Below are 16,340 nucleotides of genomic sequence, written 5' to 3'. Positions count from 1 at the left end.
CGGTGTTCGGCAAGCAGGCAGATGTCTCTGCTGAGTTCAACCCTTCCAGAATGAAACTAACCATCAGATAATGACATCACAGGTTTCCAACATTTATGCGAGTCATATATTTTTATGTTTACTAAAATATGTGATAAGTCATCTTGCTGTTGCCTCATTAGCTTGACATTTGTCAAAACACCATAATACCTAAGTATCTGTGATTAAGACACATTGCTTTAGATGAACTACATGTGTCAAGTTTTAAACTTGACAAAATAATGTTGCCTAAGAAATTGATATTGAACAGAATATCAGGGGAGAGCGCGAACGCAGTCCCCCACTATCACAAATTATGCAGTCGAGATTCCCACATTTGGGGAATTCGTAAGGGTCAGCACAGCCGGAGTGCAATGGCTGAGCCTCACCCTAGGTGAACCACCTTCTTGATCATGGTATCTCCCCTGCCAGGTAAGTATGAGTTGTACATGTCTCACACACACAAGTCATTCACACACACACCATGTTAAGTGATGGCATCATCACGTACACACTAGCAAACACACATTCAACAAGCTCATTTTCCCTCACGTAAAAAACTTTTTAGCACAAAAGCATTTTAACCATATAGACCAATTGTACAAAAATATTAAGTAAGAATTTGTCAAGTGTGGTGCTAAAGCGTTGCTACCAAAAGTAGCATTATCAATCAATGTTTATTTATATAGCCCTAAATCACAAATATCTCAAAGGACTGTACAAACCACTACGACTACGAAATCCTCGGAAGATTTACTGTGAATATGTGCGTCTGCCTCACAATACGAAGGTCCTGCAGTCCTGGGTTCAAATCCAGGCTCGGGATCTTTCTGTGTGGAGTTTGCATGTTCTCCCCGTGAATGCGTGGGTTCCCTCCGGGTACTCCGGCTTCCTCCCACTTCCAAAGACATGCACCTGGGGATAGGTTGATTGGCAACACACAAAAAAATGGCCCTAGTGTGTGAATGTGAGTGTGAATGTTGTCTGTCTATCTGTGTTGGCCCTGCGATGAGGTGGCGACTTGTCCAGGGTGTACCCCGCCTTCCGCCCGATTGTAGCTGAGATAGGCGCCAGCGCCTCCCACGACCCCAAAAGGGAATAAGCGGTAGAAAATGGATGGATGGATGTAGCATCATTTAAATGGTCACCTGCTAGAGAATGAAGAGTGCGTACTCCGCATGTCAACATCTCCATTTGGTGCCATATGCCCACAAAATCATGCACAAAAGTGCACTTTATTCATCTTAAACTATTGTAGTGGCGTTCTGTACAAATAGTGCACCTTAATTTAGTGTTGTTTTGATATGTCATCTTAGTGACATCTTGCACAAAAGTGCACTCATAGCTTGTTTTAAAATGTCTCTGACAATCTTGCACTTTCTGTTTTGGAAATGACATGAATGTTTGTGCCACTGCTTAACAACTGTTTGATAAATACAGTTTTGGTCAATTGACTTAGTTGTGATTTCCCTCTCTGCATGAAAGTTTAAAACGAGCATATACTAATGCGGTATGAAGAACAATGTTTTAATGTAGACACATAGAATCATCATACTGCTGTGATTATATGTATCAAGTGTTCATTCAAGGCTAAGGCAAAATATCGAGATATACTAGGGGTGTAACGGTACACTAAAATTTCGGTTCGGTAAGTACCTCGGTTCAGAGGTCATGGTTCGGTTCATTTTCGGTACAGTAAGAAAACAACAAAATATACATTTTTTGGTATTTATTTACCATATTTGTAAACAATGGCTTGATCCTTTTAACATTGGGAACCCTCTAATAATTCTGCCCACGTTAATCCGCATTAAACCGCTTCAAGTTGTTGCTTTGATTAAATAAAATGACACAACTTTTCTTCTACATATATAAAGTGCAACATTAAACAGTTTCAAGTCAACTCATCATGCTTAATTTATTACAGCATTGGGGAAGCCTGTAGTTGATTTTTATTATGTAAATGTTATATTTGTATCAACATGTGATAGCATGGACCCTGCCATTCAAAACTATGCTGTTACAGTGCTACATTACTAATGATTCATGTAACTATAGCTAAAAATTCATCCCTGACAACCATGGAGTTCATGTAGGCTTTATGATGCACTTGAATTATTTCATACACTATCAGAGACAGAAACTCTTCATTTAATGTCCTTTTTTGCTGCTTAAACACCTCAAACAACACTGTCCGTAACACACACACACACACGCACACACGCAAACACAGCAAAATGAGCTAACGTTAGGCTAAAAGCTAACTAGCCTTCACCTAAAGCCAACTGCGAGTGAGCTGAGCTGAAGTTTGTTTCTAGAAGGTCAACGGGTTCATAGTGATGTTTAGAAAGTAGTTGACTTGGAATACATTTTGGGGAGAGTGCGTTGCTCCCCTGCTAAACACCTATCTGCTCGACATCGACACTAAAGCGCTGACGACATGCGCTCTGAATACGCATTGCTGATTGGCTTTGTATGTAACCAATCACATGGTTGGTTGTGTGGAGGGACAATGCAGGGTGCTGTGTACAGACAGAGGCAGAACGGAGCGGAGCAGCTTATTAAGACTTTAGCATAGGCGGCTACTTCATATGTTCGTGTGTAACTCGTTTGGTACTGCTACGCACCGAACCGGAACCCCTGTACCGAAACGGTTCAATACAAATACACGTACCGTTACACCCCTAAGATATACGTATATCATGTATTGAAATATATGGCCTAAAAAAGGCCATATTGCCCAGCCCTACCACCACGTCACATATCAACACACCAAACAACAACCATGCACTTTTTGAATGACTGCACTGTTTTGAAGGCTATAAAATACTTTTAATGACTGGAAGTGTTTGATCACTCCTGCTCCTCATGGTCGATTTACTGCGACAAAAAATAATCAGAAGTTCTAATGACAAATATTATAGAAGCGTATAACATTGTTTACATCCAGAGCTGCCAGCTTTGAAACAAACTCGAGGGCGGTGAGAATATTCAGACTTTCCGAGTCGGAAATTAGACCTCCAGGATTGTTCCAGGGACGGCGTGGCGCAGTGGTAGAGTGGCCGTGCGCAACCCGAGGGTCCCTGGTTCAATCCCCACCTAGTACCAACCTCGTCACATCCGTTGTGTCCTGAGCAAGACACTTCACCCTTGCTCCTGATGGGTGCTGGTTAGCGCCTTGCATGGCAGCTCCCTCCATCAGTGTGTGAATGTGTGTGTGAATGGGTAAATGTGGAAGTAGTGTCAAAGTGCTTTGAGTACCTTGAAGGTAGAAAAGCGCTATACAAGTACAACCCATTTATCATTTATTTATTTATCCAGTTGAAATTATGACTAGGAACTCAGAAATTTCGACTTCCCGGTACAAATGGAACGCACCATGAGTCCCAGCATTTTAGCTCAAGCTGTTTTGTTAGCTTAGCAGGTTGGCAGCAGCAATTTGTTGGCTCTGACGGCAGGTCTTTTAAAGGCCTACTGAAACCCACTACTACCGACCACGCAGTCTGATAGTTTATATATCAATGATTATTAACATTGCAACACATGCCAATACGGCCAGTTTAGTTTACTAATTGCAATTTTAAATTTTGCGCGGAATTATCAAGCTAAAACGTCTCGGTATGATGACGCGTGCGCGTGACGTCACGCATTGTAGAGGACATTTTGTTCCAGCATCGTTTCTTTTCATCGCATAATTCTACAGTATTATGGACGTCTGTGTTGCTGAATCTTTTGCAATTTGTTCAATGAATAATGGAGACCTCAAAGAAGAAAGCTGTAGGTGGGAAGCGGTGTATTGCGACAACGCTCTCTGCTCTGCTTGCCCCAATGCCGCGAGTGATTTTAGTAGGCTATTACTATTTTTTTTATTTCCCACTTTTATTTATTTATTATTTTCATTTCAGTGCAGTAAAACATATTTAACAACCAAGACATCTAGTCACACATTGTTTATTGGACAGGCCGGAAACGCACACACAGTCTTTTTAAAAGTAACAGAATCTCTACTACAGCTGCAGTGTCTGTTTGCGAACGTCAAGAGGAGTCTGTCAGGGTAGAGAGATTCAAGAAAGAAGGCCGTTTTAGTAACGCTTTTAATGTGTGACTCAAAGGAAAGAGTTGGGTTGAAGATAACACCCAGATTCTTTATCGAGTCGCCTTGTTTAATTGTTTGGTTGTCAAATGTTAAAGTTGTATTATTAAATAGAGGTCGGTGTCTAGCAGGACCGATAATCAGCATTTCCGTTTTTTGGGTGTTGAGTTGCAAAAAGTTGGCGGACATCCATTGTTTAATTTCATTAAGACACGCCTCCATCTGACTACAATCCGGTGTGTTGGCCAGCTTTAGGGGCATGTAGAGTTGGGTGCCATCAGCATAACAGTGAAAGCTAACACCGTATTTGCGTATGATGTCGCCTAGTGGCAGCATGTAGATGCTGAAGAGTGCAGGGCACGCATCATAATTTGCCGCCGCAGTAGAACGCATGTCCAACTCACAGAAAATACATTATGTGAGTTGTGTATTATCCTAAGGAAATTGCTATGTGTGCAGGGATTATCCAGCCTGGCGCTTGTTAGTTCTAACTTAACTGACTCCTCAGCCAGACTAGCAGGCTCTGTAATTGCCTGTGACTGGGCTTGCTCTAGTGCAGTTGGTCAAATGTGACTTATAGAGAAATCTATGTTCCTAGTAAAGATGATAGAGCCTTCCCGGTTAGGGTGAAGGCCGTCTCTCATCAGCAAGCCAGGTTTTCCCCAGAAGGAGTGCCAATTATCAATATATGTTAGTCCCTGTTGTCTACAGGAGCTAGCCAGCCACTTGTTAAGCGAGACTAATCTGCTATATCTCTCATCAGTGTCGGGGGCCAGAGACAATTACTCGATGCCTGGACATCTTCCTAGCGAGATCACAAATCATGGCTACGTTTCTCTTTGTAATCTCTGACTGTCTCATGCTAGTGTCATTGGAGCCAACGTGTATAACCATGTTCGCATAACTACTGGTGCGATTAGCCTGTCGTACGTGTTTACTAGGCCTGTTGCGAGTCAGCTCCCTAAGATTAGCTTCGATCTCAGGTGCTCTGGCCCTGGGAATACACTTTATTGTGGCTGGTTTGCTAAGCTTTATGTTTCGGGTGATGAAGTCCCCTATGACTAAAGTGTGGTGCTCGGTGGACTAGGGTGTGGGAATAGCTAAAGGGCTAAATCTGTTTTCTAGTATATTCACATCTTTATTACGTCAAAGAATGTTTAAGAAACAGTAGTTTAAGGATCTGATCATATATTTTCTGGTAGATTTATTTATTTCAAATTATAGTAGAGTGATGGTTTAATAAACTGAACTTCAGGGTTGGAGAGTTTTCTTAGATTACAATTTGAGGATATTAGCTGAAACTATTACAGACTACTCAGTTGTTACCATTGGATAGCAGCAGCTTTCACATATAAGTACTGTTTTTGTGAGAAGTAACTATTCAAATAAAATGAAAAGCACATAGTGTAATGATTAAGAACTATTTACTAACTTTCTCACTTTGAGATATTGTAAGTAGACATTTTTCATTACACAGAAGATCAGGGGAGAGCGCGAACGCAGTCCCCCACTACCACAAATTATGCAGTCGAGATTCCCACATTTGGGGAATTCGTAAGGGTCAGCACAGCCGGAGTGCAATGGCTGAGCCTCACCCTAGGTGAACCACCTTCTTGATCATGGTATCTCCCCTGCCAGGTAAGTATGAGTTGTACATGTCTCACACACACAAGTCATTCACACACACACCATGTTAAGTGATGGCATCATCACGTACACACTAGCAAACACACATTCAACAAGCTCATTTTCCCTCACGTAAAAAACTTTTTAGCACAAAAGCATTTTAACCATATAGACCAATTGTACAAAAATATTAAGTAAGAATTTGTCAAGTGTGGTGCTAAAGCGTTGCTACCAAAAGTAGCATTATCAATCAATGTTTATTTATATAGCCCTAAATCACAAATATCTCAAAGGACTGTACAAACCACTACGACTACGACATCCTCGGAAGATTTACTGCGAATATGTGCGTCTGCCTCACAATACGAAGGTCCTGCAGTCCTGGGTTCAAATCCAGGCTCGGGATCTTTCTGTGTGGAGTTTGCATGTTCTCCCCGTGAATGCGTGGGTTCCCTCCGGGTACTCCGGCTTCCTCCCACTTCCAAAGACATGCACCTGGGGATAGGTTGATTGGCAACACACAAAAAAATGGCCCTAGTGTGTGAATGTGAGTGTGAATGTTGTCTGTCTATCTGTGTTGGCCCTGCGATGAGGTGGCGACTTGTCCAGGGTGTACCCCGCCTTCCGCCCGATTGTAGCTGAGATAGGCGCCAGCGCCTCCCACGACCCCAAAAGGGAATAAGCGGTAGAAAATGGATGGATGGATGTAGCATCATTTAAATGGTCACCTGCTAGAGAATGAAGAGTGCGTACTCCGCATGTCAACATCTCCATTTGGTGCCATATGCCCACAAAAATCATGCACAAAAGTGCACTTTATTCATCTTAAACTATTGTAGTGGCGTTCTGTACAAATAGTGCACCTTAATTTAGTGTTGTTTTGATATGTCATCTTAGTGACATCTTGCACAAAAGTGCACTCATAGCTTGTTTTAAAATGTCTCTGACAATCTTGCACTTTCTGTTTTGGAAATGACATGAATGTTTGTGCCACTGCTTAACAACTGTTTGATAAATACAGTTTTGGTCAATTGACTTAGTTGTGATTTCCCTCTCTGCATGAAAGTTTAAAACGAGCATATACTAATGCGGTATGAAGAACAATGTTTTAATGTAGACACATAGAATCATCATACTGCTGTGATTATATGTATCAAGTGTTCATTCAAGGCTAAGGCAAAATATCGAGATATACTAGGGGTGTAACGGTACACTAAAATTTCGGTTCGGTAAGTACCTCGGTTCAGAGGTCATGGTTCGGTTCATTTTCGGTACAGTAAGAAAACAACAAAATATACATTTTTTGGTATTTATTTACCATATTTGTAAACAATGGCTTGATCCTTTTAACATTGGGAACCCTCTAATAATTCTGCCCACGTTAATCCGCATTAAACCGCTTCAAGTTGTTGCTTTGATTAAATAAAATGACACAACTTTTCTTCTACATATATAAAGTGCAACATTAAACAGTTTCAAGTCAACTCATCATGCTTAATTTATTACAGCATTGGGGAAGCCTGTAGTTGATTTTTATTATGTAAATGTTATATTTGTATCAACATGTGATAGCATGGACCCTGCCATTCAAAACTATGCTGTTACAGTGCTACATTACTAATGATTCATGTAACTATAGCTAAAAATTCATCCCTGACAACCATGGAGTTCATGTAGGCTTTATGATGCACTTGAATTATTTCATACACTATCAGAGACAGAAACTCTTCATTTAATGTCCTTTTTTGCTGCTTAAACACCTCAAACAACACTGTCCGTAACACACACACACACACGCACACACGCAAACACAGCAAAATGAGCTAACGTTAGGCTAAAAGCTAACTAGCCTTCACCTAAAGCCAACTGCGAGTGAGCTGAGCTGAAGTTTGTTTCTAGAAGGTCAACGGGTTCATAGTGATGTTTAGAAAGTAGTTGACTTGGAATACATTTTGGGGAGAGTGCGTTGCTCCCCTGCTAAACACCTATCTGCTCGACATCGACACTAAAGCGCTGACGACATGCGCTCTGAATACGCATTGCTGATTGGCTTTGTATGTAACCAATCACATGGTTGGTTGTGTGGAGGGACAATGCAGGGTGCTGTGTACAGACAGAGGCAGAACGGAGCGGAGCAGCTTATTAAGACTTTAGCATAGGCGGCTACTTCATATGTTCGTGTGTAACTCGTTTGGTACTGCTACGCACCGAACCGGAACCCCTGTACCGAAACGGTTCAATACAAATACACGTACCGTTACACCCCTAAGATATACGTATATCATGTATTGAAATATATGGCCTAAAAAAGGCCATATTGCCCAGCCCTACCACCACGTCACATATCAACACACCAAACAACAACCATGCACTTTTTGAATGACTGCACTGTTTTGAAGGCTATAAAATACTTTTAATGACTGGAAGTGTTTGATCACTCCTGCTCCTCATGGTCGATTTACTGCGACAAAAAATAATCAGAAGTTCTAATGACAAATATTATAGAAGCGTATAACATTGTTTACATCCAGAGCTGCCAGCTTTGAAACAAACTCGAGGGCGGTGAGAATATTCAGACTTTCCGAGTCGGAAATTAGACCTCCAGGATTGTTCCAGGGACGGCGTGGCGCAGTGGTAGAGTGGCCGTGCGCAACCCGAGGGTCCCTGGTTCAATCCCCACCTAGTACCAACCTCGTCACATCCGTTGTGTCCTGAGCAAGACACTTCACCCTTGCTCCTGATGGGTGCTGGTTAGCGCCTTGCATGGCAGCTCCCTCCATCAGTGTGTGAATGTGTGTGTGAATGGGTAAATGTGGAAGTAGTGTCAAAGTGCTTTGAGTACCTTGAAGGTAGAAAAGCGCTATACAAGTACAACCCATTTATCATTTATTTATTTATCCAGTTGAAATTATGACTAGGAACTCAGAAATTTCGACTTCCCGGTACAAATGGAACGCACCATGAGTCCCAGCATTTTAGCTCGAGCTGTTTTGTTAGCTTAGCAGGTTGGCAGCAGCAATTTGTTGGCTCTGACGGCAGGTCTTTTAAAGGCCTACTGAAACCCACTACTACCGACCACGCAGTCTGATAGTTTATATATCAATGATTATTAACATTGCAACACATGCCAATACGGCCAGTTTAGTTTACTAAATTGCAATTTTAAATTTTGCGCGGAATTATCAAGCTAAAACGTCTCGGTATGATGACGCGTGCGCGTGACGTCACGCATTGTAGAGGACATTTTGTTCCAGCATCGTTTCTTTTCATCGCATAATTCCACAGTATTATGGACGTCTGTGTTGCTGAATCTTTTGCAATTTGTTCAATGAATAATGGAGACCTCAAAGAAGAAAGCTGTAGGTGGGAAGCGGTGTATTGCGACAACGCTCTCGCTCTCTGCTCTGCTTGCCCCAATGCCGCGAGTGATTTTAGTAGGCTATTACTATTTTTTTTATTTCCCACTTTTATTTATTTATTATTTTCATTTCAGTGCAGTAAAACATATTTAACAACCAAGACATCTAGTCACACATTGTTTATTGGACAGGCCGGAAACGCACACACAGTCTTTTTAAAAGTAACAGAATCTCTACTACAGCTGCAGTGTCTGTTTGCGAACGTCAAGAGGAGTCTGTCAGGGTAGAGAGATTCAAGAAAGAAGGCCGTTTTAGTAACGCTTTTAATGTGTGACTCAAAGGAAAGAGTTGGGTTGAAGATAACACCCAGATTCTTTATCGAGTCGCCTTGTTTAATTGTTTGGTTGTCAAATGTTAAAGTTGTATTATTAAATAGAGGTCGGTGTCTAGCAGGACCGATAATCAGCATTTCCGTTTTTTGGGTGTTGAGTTGCAAAAAGTTGGCGGACATCCATTGTTTAATTTCATTAAGACACGCCTCCATCTGACTACAATCCGGTGTGTTGGTCAGCTTTAGGGGCATGTAGAGTTGGGTGCCATCAGCATAACAGTGAAAGCTAACACCGTATTTGCGTATGATGTCGCCTAGTGGCAGCATGTAGATGCTGAAGAGTGCAGGGCACGCATCATAATTTGCCGCCGCAGTAGAACGCATGTCCAACTCACAGAAAATACATTATGTGAGTTGTGTATTATCCTAAGGAAATTGCTATGTGTGCAGGGATTATCCAGCCTGGCGCTTGTTAGTTCTAACTTAACTGACTCCTCAGCCAGACTAGCAGGCTCTGTAATTGCCTGTGACTGGGCTTGCTCTAGTGCAGTTGGTCAAATGTGACTTATAGAGAAATCTATGTTCCTAGTAAAGATGATAGAGCCTTCCCGGTTAGGGTGAAGGCCGTCTCTCATCAGCAAGCCAGGTTTTCCCCAGAAGGAGTGCCAATTATCAATATATGTTAGTCCCTGTTGTCTACAGGAGCTAGCCAGCCACTTGTTAAGCGAGACTAATCTGCTATATCTCTCATCAGTGTCGGGGGCCAGAGACAATTACTCGATGCCTGGACATCTTCCTAGCGAGATCACAAATCATGGCTACGTTTCTCTTTGTAATCTCTGACTGTCTCATGCTAGTGTCATTGGAGCCAACGTGTATAACCATGTTCGCATAACTACTGGTGCGATTAGCCTGTCGTACGTGTTTACTAGGCCTGTTGCGAGTCAGCTCCCTAAGATTAGCTTCGATCTCAGGTGCTCTGGCCCTGGGAATACACTTTATTGTGGCTGGTTTGCTAAGCTTTATGTTTCGGGTGATGAAGTCCCCTATGACTAAAGTGTGGTGCTCGGTGGACTAGGGTGTGGGAATAGCTAAAGGGCTAAATCTGTTTTCTAGTATATTCACATCTTTATTACGTCAAAGAATGTTTAAGAAACAGTAGTTTAAGGATCTGATCATATATTTTCTGGTAGATTTATTTATTTCAAATTATAGTAGAGTGATGGTTTAATAAACTGAACTTCAGGGTTGGAGAGTTTTCTTAGATTACAATTTGAGGATATTAGCTGAAACTATTACAGACTACTCAGTTGTTACCATTGGATAGCAGCAGCTTTCACATATAAGTACTGTTTTTGTGAGAAGTAACTATTCAAATAAAATGAAAAGCACATAGTGTAATGATTAAGAACTATTTACTAACTTTCTCACTTTGAGATATTGTAAGTAGACATTTTTCATTACACAGAAGATCAGGGGAGAGCGCGAACGCAGTCCCCCACTACCACAAATTATGCAGTCGAGATTCCCACATTTGGGGAATTCGTAAGGGTCAGCACAGCCGGAGTGCAATGGCTGAGCCTCACCCTAGGTGAACCACCTTCTTGATCATGGTATCTCCCCTGCCAGGTAAGTATGAGTTGTACATGTCTCACACACACAAGTCATTCACACACACACCATGTTAAGTGATGGCATCATCACGTCCACACTAGTAAACACACACACTCAACAAGCCTGCACATATACAAGAGTCTACTACACAACACTGTCTGACCATTACTATATTATTACTATTTATATTACACATTTGAACACAACTATGTGTTCCCATCATGCACGCCTCAGCTCAACCGGGAAGAGTCCCTGTCCCCCTTCACAACCACTTCCGGTTTACTAGTACAGACACACTTGTCCGTGTGTGCTGGTGTGACAGTACAGTTATTAGAATCTTTAAAATGACACAAAAGTTTATGGGAATTAATACGGTTGTTATTTTTGAAAACTAACCTGTGTTGTTTCATCAACTGAACGACTCAACTAGGAATTCTACCTTCCCCCTTCTACTGCAACTTCCTGTTTCTTTGTTTGGACAGGATCACATGCTAACACTACTGCCATCCTGTGGTGAGTACTGCACACTGCACTGTTTATGGACAGACTATGTTAGTCAAGGAGGTTTGATTGATTGATTGATTGAAACTTTTATTAGTAGATTGCACAGTTCAGTACATATTCCGTACAATTGACCACTAAATGGTAACACCCACTAAATGGTAACACCCGAATACGTTTTTCAACTTTTATAAATTAATCAGTTCATGGTAAAGGTCAGTGAACTTGTTGTGGCATTGTCATTTTGACAGAGGAAAACTTTGCTGACGTTCATGGCCTAGTGACGTTATTGTTAAGCACATTGAAAAATTTAAATAGCAAAGCCATGTTGAATATCTTACGCAGTGACGTCATGTGCCTGCGTGCACTGAAATGGTTTTTGTGACCATGCGCAAAATAAACGGTGCAGTAAGTTCCTGGACCAAAGAAATAATCGCAGTTTGTTTGTTTCCTCATGTGACTATAAAGTGCTAGCTAACCACATTGGTGACTGTTATAACGATTGGTCTGCTGCAGAAAAGAGTAATGCTACAAGTTATGGGCCCAATCATTCAGGCCAAAGGTGGTTTAGACTTTTATTCGACGGCGACGACAACAGTTCCGAACTCTGGGAAACGAGGTTCCTCGCACACATGGAGTTACGTGGTCTCAGAGAAGTTATCCTGGGTTACCCGCACATAGATGAGGAAGACGAAAAAGCTCTCGCGGAAGATGAGGCAAAGAACGGGTAGGCATTTGCGGAGCTGCTGCAGTGTCTAGACAATAAGAGTTTGTTGTTGAAAATGAGGGACGCGAAACGTGATGGAAGAGCAGCACTAGAGATTCTTTGCGAGCATCACGCGGGAAAGGACAAACCCCACGTTGTAAGTTTGTATTGTGAACTTTCCTCGCTCCACAAGACTGGCAATGAAACAGTTATTGACTATATTATTAGAGCAGGGACTATTTTCACGTCATTAAGAAGAGCAGACGAACAGATAAGTGATGGGCTTCAGATAGCCATGGTAGTAAAGGGGCTGCCTGACTCATATAAGCCATTCGCCGTGCACATTACCCAGACAAATGACACTGTAACGTTTGGCGAGTTTAAAACGAAACTGCAAAGTTATGAGAGTACAGAAAAATATGGGAAGAACGACATTAATGCAGAAGAAGATAATGTGTTGAAGGAGAGTGGGGCAACAAGATCACATGGAAGAGGAAAGAAAATGGATCTACAAACGTACCTGTAAGTACCCACATCATTGTAGTGGTAGTTGTGTCATGCATAATGTACATGCGCACAATGATGACCATTTTACCTCAGTCTAAGCCTTCCATGATTATGCTGTGGAATTCAAAGTACTGAGTCTGATTATCTGCATTTCAGTAGTAAAGAACAACAATTTAAAGAATTTTGACTAGAGAGGAGGTGCACTGTTCCTGGGGGTACTGCAATATCAGGTCAATGCATGGAGTAGATGAAGCATACCCTTAAGTAATTTCCCTGTTCCAATAATCAATTTATTATTTAGACCCCACATAGAGGATGCATCAGATACTACACTGATGAGAACAGACACTAACGTTGATCTTGGCCAAGAGACTGAGAAGCAGTGCCACTAAATTGTCAGAAGGGAGGATGTCATTCCAGACACAACAAGCTAAAGTAAAGGCAACACATTTATTAGCCACCACGTCACATATCAACACACCAAACAACAACCATGCACTTTTTGAATGACTGCATTGTTTTGAAGGCTATAAAATACTTTTAATGACTGGAAGTGTTTGATCACTCCTGCTCCTCATGGTTGATTTACTGTGACAAAAGTTAATCAGAAGTGGTCTTAAGTTGACATAATGATGTTTTAATAACATGTGGATAATGAAGTATTGTAAATTGTTTGTTTTTGTTTACATTTGCATGTTATTTGAAAATGTTTACTTCAGTTAATGATCATTGCGATCTTGTCTTTAACTTTTCTGTTTAGTTGTTTGTTTGTTGTGCAGAATAAGGAGGACTTGAATAACATCTAGAGCGAAATGAAATGACACACAACCACTTCAGACAATCATTTATAAAACAATATAATTTTTTAACCCGTGTATATTAATAAACTCTGTAAACTTGATAAGGTCAGAATGAGTTTTGCAAAGTGTTGCTGTTCTCTGCAAACAAGAGACATTAATCATATCTCATGATTCTCCATTCATCATGTTCTGTGACTCCATTGCTGGAGTAACAGGTAAGGATGTACCTCACTGAAATTATTTCCCAACTGACAGAGCAATGTTTTTTATATTCCAGGGCAAAGATAACAAAGTCGTGGTTTCATGTTACCATGGTAACATTCCTTTTTACACAAACTCACATACATTCATATATTTACCAAAAGGCAAACATGCTAGTTTTTAGTTAAATGCTCACATTTCGTATTTTGGATCAAACCAATTTGTAAGTAATGACGCATGTTGTCATATAGTCAAGAAACTCACTATCGAACCCAAGGATGGAGCTTTTTTCACCAAACCCTTATAGATCATTAATTTATTACCTAACAAAATATCCAAAACATACATTTTTTGGGGTATTATTTTGATTCAAAAAATAATTAAAACACACAACCGAGGCAGAAATATAGTACCACGGAAGAAGAAAATGGAGGATTTTACTTCCTGGTTTGATCCGAACATTTAAGTCTTGGATTACTCACTGAGTGATCATACTTTTTATATTTCTTTATTTTGTAGTTATGTACCAAAAAACGACTTAAATTGCAGTTCCTTACTGCATTGGTTAGTTTAATAATAGACAATAGGTGACATAACATCAGAAGCGGCCATGTCGGTGTTCGGCAAGCAAGCAGATGTCTCTGCTGAGTTCAACCCTTCCAGAATGAAACTAACCATCAGATAATGACATCACAGGTTTCCAACATTTATGCGAGTCATATATTTTTATGTTTACTAAAATATGTGATAAGTCATCTTGCTGTTGCCTCATTAGCTTGGCATTTGTCAAAACACCATAATACCTAAGTATCTGTGATTAAGACACATTGCTTTAGATGAACTACATGTGTCAAGTTTTAAACTTGACAAAATAATGTTGCCTAAGAAATTGATATTGAACAGAATATCAGGGGAGAGCGCGAACGCAGTCCCCCACTACCACAAATTATGCAGTCGAGATTCCCACATTTGGGGAATTCGTAAGGGTCAGCACAGCCGGAGTGCAATGGTTGAGCCTCACCCTAGGTGAACCACCTTCTTGATCATGGTATCTCCCCTGCCAGGTAAGTATGAGTTGTACATGTCTCACACACACAAGTCATTCACACACACACCATGTTAAGTGATGGCATCATCACGTACACACTAGCAAACACACATTCAACAAGCTCATTTTCCCTCACGTAAAAAACTTTTTAGCACAAAAGCATTTTAACCATATAGACCAATTGTACAAAAATATTAAGTAAGAATTTGTCAAGTGTGGTGCTAAAGCGTTGCTACCAAAAGTAGCATTATCAATCAATCAATCAATCAATCAATGTTTATTTATATAGCCCCAAATCACAAATGTCTCAAAGGACTGCACAAATCATTACGACTACAACATCCTCGGAAGAACCCACAAAAGGGCAAGGAAAACTCACACCCAGTGGGCAGGGAGAATTCACATTCAGTGGGACGCCAGCGACAATGCTGACTATGAGAAACCTTGGAGAGGACCTCAGATGTGGGCAACCCCCCCCCTCTAGGGGACCGAAAGCAATGGATGTCGAGCGGGTCCAACATGATACTGTGAAATTTCAATCCATAGTGGCTCCAAGACAGCAGCGAGAGTCCCGTCCACAGGAAACCATCTGAAGCGGATCAGCAGCGTAGAGATGTCCCCAACCGATACAGGCGAGCGGTCCATCCTGGGTCCCGACGAGCGGTCCATCCTGGGTCTCGACTCTGGACAGTCAGTACTTCATCCATGGTCATCGGACCGGACCCCCTCCACAAGGGAGGGGGGGACATAGGAGAAAGAAAAGAAGCGGCAGATCAACTGGTCTAAAAAGGAGGTCTATTTAAAGGCTAGAGTATACAAATGAGTTTTAAGATGAGACTTAAATGCTTCTACTGAGGTAGCATCTCGAACTGTTACCGGGAGGGCATTCCAGAGTACTGGAGCCCGAACGGAAAACGCTCTATAGCCCGCAGACTTTTTTTGAGCTCTAGGAATCACTAATAAGCCGGAGTCTTTTGAACGCAGATTTCTTGCCGGGACATACGGTACAATACAATCGGCAAGATAGGCTGGAGCTAGACCGTGTAGTATTTTATACGTAAGTAATAAAACCTTAAAGTCACATCTTAAGTGCACAGGAAGCCAGTGCAGGTGAGCCAGTACAGGCGTAATATGATCAAACTTTCTTGTTCTTGTCAAAAGTCTAGCAGCCGCATTTTGTACCAACTGTAATCTTTTAATGCTAGACATGGGGAGACCCGAAAATAATACGTTACAGTAATCGAGACGAGACGTAACAAACGCATGGATAATGATCTCGGCATCTTTAGTGGACAAAATGGAGCGAATTTTAGCGATATTACGGAGATGAAAGAAGGCCGTTTTAGTAACGCTTTTAATGTGTGACTCAAAGGAGAGAGTTGGGTCGAAGATAATACCCAGATTTTTTACAGAGTCACCTTGTTTTATTATTTGGTTGTCAAATGTTAAAGTTGTATTATTAAATAGAGGTCGGTGTCTAGCAGGACCGATAATCAGCATTTCCGTTTTTTTGGCATTAAGTTGCAAAAAGTTAGC

The 16,340-nt window shown here is 41.3% G+C and overlaps 6 non-coding genes across 6 annotated transcripts; all 6 read right to left on the bottom strand.

Moving 5' to 3' along the window:
- Positions 1 to 294: 294 nt before the first annotated feature.
- On the bottom strand, positions 295 to 458 carry LOC133537683 (U1 spliceosomal RNA). The gene has a single exon (XR_009802801.1). It is a non-coding gene; the product is annotated as a U1 spliceosomal RNA (small nuclear RNA).
- A 5,135-nt stretch (positions 459 to 5,593) lies between these two features.
- Positions 5,594 to 5,757, bottom strand: LOC133537672 (U1 spliceosomal RNA). The gene has a single exon (XR_009802791.1). It is a non-coding gene; the product is annotated as a U1 spliceosomal RNA (small nuclear RNA).
- Positions 5,758 to 10,900: 5,143 nt separating this feature from the next.
- LOC133537671 (U1 spliceosomal RNA) lies at positions 10,901 to 11,064 on the bottom strand. Its single transcript, XR_009802790.1, has one exon. It is a non-coding gene; the product is annotated as a U1 spliceosomal RNA (small nuclear RNA).
- Positions 11,065 to 12,948: 1,884 nt separating this feature from the next.
- On the bottom strand, positions 12,949 to 13,139 carry LOC133537633 (U2 spliceosomal RNA). Its single transcript, XR_009802754.1, has one exon. It is a non-coding gene; the product is annotated as a U2 spliceosomal RNA (small nuclear RNA).
- Positions 13,140 to 13,660: 521 nt separating this feature from the next.
- Positions 13,661 to 13,793, bottom strand: LOC133537645 (U8 small nucleolar RNA). The gene has a single exon (XR_009802766.1). It is a non-coding gene; the product is annotated as a U8 small nucleolar RNA (small nucleolar RNA).
- An 871-nt stretch (positions 13,794 to 14,664) lies between these two features.
- LOC133537688 (U1 spliceosomal RNA) lies at positions 14,665 to 14,828 on the bottom strand. Its single transcript, XR_009802806.1, has one exon. It is a non-coding gene; the product is annotated as a U1 spliceosomal RNA (small nuclear RNA).
- Between the last annotated feature and the right edge of the window lie 1,512 nt (positions 14,829 to 16,340).

The sequence above is a fragment of the Nerophis ophidion genome, linkage group LG18 (genome assembly GCF_033978795.1).
Source record: "Nerophis ophidion isolate RoL-2023_Sa linkage group LG18, RoL_Noph_v1.0, whole genome shotgun sequence".
NCBI lineage: Eukaryota > Metazoa > Chordata > Actinopteri > Syngnathiformes > Syngnathidae > Nerophis > Nerophis ophidion.
Note: the sequence above shows the minus strand (reverse complement) of the source record. Positions and strands in the feature narration are given on the sequence as shown.